The sequence below is a fragment of the Halichoerus grypus genome, chromosome 1 (genome assembly GCF_964656455.1).
Source record: "Halichoerus grypus chromosome 1, mHalGry1.hap1.1, whole genome shotgun sequence".
Classification (NCBI taxonomy): domain Eukaryota; kingdom Metazoa; phylum Chordata; class Mammalia; order Carnivora; family Phocidae; genus Halichoerus; species Halichoerus grypus.
In genome coordinates, this window is record NC_135712.1 from 109,369,782 (window position 1) to 109,373,615 (window position 3,834).

The window sequence follows — 3,834 nt, forward strand, 5'->3', positions numbered from 1 at the left end:
TTGAAATATTCAGCTGCTGAAATTTATACCCACGTTTTGGCACCAGCAAGAAGTGTTACCGAACTTTCTGAACACAGATTTTACTGCTCAGTCTGTCATTTCATTGGCTGTCCAGATACAATTAAACTTAGTAAAAGTACAAAGAACTTTATTGTCTGCAAGTTTTATCATATCCAACAACCTTATTATGTTGCCAGGCAGTCAGTGAACAAACATTTTTTGCACACTTACTAGGTTAAGGATACTTTAACTATTAAAGAAGAGGCCATAATAAAATACAGAAACTCAGTATATGCTTCAAGTAACAAATCTCTGTGGTGGAGAACAAACAAATATTTTAAAAGTATTGAGAGCTTTTATCAAGTAAGATAGATATGGTCGTATGTATTTTATATTACTTTTATTATCTTGCTACAATTGAACCTATCCGTGAGTAATATCAATAAAATTTTACAATAATCATGGAGAGAGCTAACAGTTTTTGAGCACTTACTCTGATCCAAGAAAGTGTACTAAAACAATGAAATCTTATTTAATTCCAAAGTATTAAATTGTCACAAGAGAGAGAGAAACTGAGGCAGAGGAAAGTTCAGAAGCTTGTTCAAGTTCATTCAGTAGTATGGAGTGAAGCCAATACAATCCTCCTCCACAAGTATATGTGAAACCCTCACTTGTCCCAGTCTTCAGATTAGAGATTTGAGATTGAAAAGATTAAGTAACTTGCCAAGGTCATACAAAATCAAGCAGACATTCACTGTTCACTAATTACCCAGGTGCACTTGTAATTTTTAGATCCCTCCTCTTGACGCTAAGTGAGGTTATGGACTAGTGATGGCAAAAGGGAGCTGATAGAAAATCACATGTCATTTCCAGACAGAAGATCCATAAGACCAGGAAACTATCTTTTGAAATGGTAGTATCACGAAATATAAGTAGTGTGGATTGCTAAGGGACCCAAGGGTTTAATTGCTCAAACTCCGTAAGAGTCTTCTTCTGGAGCAAGTAAATTTCATGGTGGACTTAAGATGTGTGACATAATCGTCATATCACTTTAAATATATTGCATCACTTAGTTCTCATATTGACACTGGAATGTAAGAACTAATATTATGAAAGGTTTCTTTCTTTCCCAGAGTTACATCATTATATATTTCCAAAGCTATCACTTTAGCCTAGATCCTCTGGCTCTGAGGTCTTTATTCTTAACTCTCTGCAAATCAATGAAAAGTGGAAATCCATATGAGCTGGTTATGTCCATACAGTGTCACCATTAATTTTATTCAAAAAATTTCTTGAACTTTCAGGACTTGCATCTCCTTTTACCTACCTGTATCTGTCTTTTCTCTCTAACTATTCACTGGGAAGGTACTAACATCGGCTTTTCTTTCCATACTTAATTTCATCTGGGACACAGATTTATTTGGGACATAATAAATCGTTCAAGAAAGTTGAGAGAATTTTGATATATAGGGCATCTGGATTAAAGTATAATTAACACTTCAATTACTTGATAACACATCAAGTCTGTCTACTGTCCATCTTGACAGAAAATCATATCTAAAGAGTTCAAACAAAAGACAAAATCAAAATATTAATGAGAAATAACAAATCATGTGATTTAGTTTTTTTCTTCATAGAAAGCCCCCCATGACAATTTTATTTTTCTACAATTTACATAGAAGTCCTAGGGAGAAAATATAAGAGTGGTCTCAAACATCAACTAATACTGCTCAGTGACTTGCTCCTGACTATCTTTCTTTTCCATTTCCACACTGGTTATTCCAAACAAGTTCCATTCTCTCAAGGTAAAATCCTCTACCAGCATCCACCATCAATGTAAATGCCTTCAATCAATGTGACTGACATGGTGTTAGGTGCTGGGAATGCAAAGATGAGAATATGTTTTCTGATTTCAAAGAGCTCATCTCTATGGGGGACATATGTTCAAGTCAACACTCTCCTTTAAGGAGGGGAGAGGCTAAAGGAATTTTATAAATTTTCAAATTTTTTTATGAAGGAAGATAAATATAAGAGTTACATAATGTGCAAATTGTAAAGGCTTATGGCAAAAATTATACTGAGCCACATGTTTGGGAAAGGGTTATGGGTTGGTGAGTTAGAGAAAGTAACGCTTTCCAGCCAAAATTCTTTCCAAATAAGGAGAACTGAAGGAGATTCAGTAAATACAATTTTTTAGAGAGATTTCTGTTTAATACATAACTATTCTTTCATACAGGTTTTATCATAGTTAATATAAAAATTTGGCTGACAGTGTCTTGTTCTATTCATTGTTGATTAATTGCACTGATTCATAGCAGCTGGGCTCTGGGCGAATGTGTTTTATTGCCTCGAAGTTGGATGAGCACCTCCTTCTGCATTACTAAGGGGATTCCTGCATTGAAAGAGGGGGAGTGTAAAATGAAAACTTTGGATTTATAGTATTACTTGCTAAATGCAGTACTTCACATCAACTGTTCTAACACTAATGCTCTGAAAGAAACATGATCTTAGTAACCTTGCTAAGTCAGATACTTATTGAATGTAAGTGAAGATTTTTTCTAGGCCAAAGAACAATGAGACTTGTTTAACCAATAGTGTACAGACCTATGGAGTCATTTGCCCTACCCTCTGAGCTCATTTGCAATCATTATTTAACCATTAGTACCATTACCTCCACGAACAATTCTCCTCTTTCTAGCACTTAAAAATTTTGACTTTGACTTTTTCCCCTCAGAAACCTTCCCAGTGCAATTCTTTTCTATCATGTGTAGTGTTGCCTGGCAATGAAGTTGTCTTTTGAAAAATTTTCTGTTTATGTGTGTTCACTTGGGAAGAGTAGTAGACCAGATTAAATGACTGTTTGAGACCCAGCTCAAGGGGAAGTCATGTTTTAAGAGCACCTATCCACGTTCCAGATTCTGTGCTATGAGCTTAAAAAAATTTTTCTTCATTCAATTTTTACAACTATTTTATGGGCTGTGTATTGTTTTACCAATTCTTACCAATGAGGAAACTGAGGATCAGGGAAGAATAAGGACTTTGCCCATCACTACATAGTAAGAGGTTTGTTAAACAAACATGATGCTTCCTAGTTCTTGACTCTCCTGTCAAGAACCGGGGTCCAAAACAAGATATGTTTGACTACAAAACTTCTGGTCTTTCTTTTATTTTGGTGGTTTCCTACCTTCCTCCAGCCTCAACAGAGTTAAGAAACATATTCCTTAATTAACTTCATTAGTAATGATGATTCGCAGTGGGGTTATATTCAAATGAGATGTTCAGGTACCCCTTGAGCAAAGCATCAAACCCTTAATGGTGCAGGCAGTGTATGTTGGGAGGAGGATGGGGGTACCATAAAAATTAAAAAAAAAACGAACAAAAAAACAAACAAAAAAAAACTCTTAAATTATTCTCACATGGCCTTTCCTCCCATAGTATTAAGAATCATTATTATATTGTCCTGCCTCTATGAAAACATTCAAAGTAATGTTTATTTAATAGTTCTAACTTAGATTTAATAGAAGGAGGATGGTGGGGGCGCCTGGGTGGCTCAGTCGGTTAAGCGTCTGCCTTCGGCTCAGGTCATGATTCCAGGGTCCTGGGATCGAGCCCCGCATAGGGCTCCCTGCTCCGCGGGGAGCCTGCTTCTCCCTCTCCCACTCCCCCTGCTTGTGTTCCCTCTCTCGCTGTGTCTCTCTCTGTCAAATAAATAAATAAAATCTTAAAAAAAAAAAAAAAGAAGGAGGATGGTGAAATATTCCAGTTGATAAAAGTGAAAATCTAGGTAAGTGATTGGGAAATATGAGGTTGTATAAATATATCAATCAAATGTTT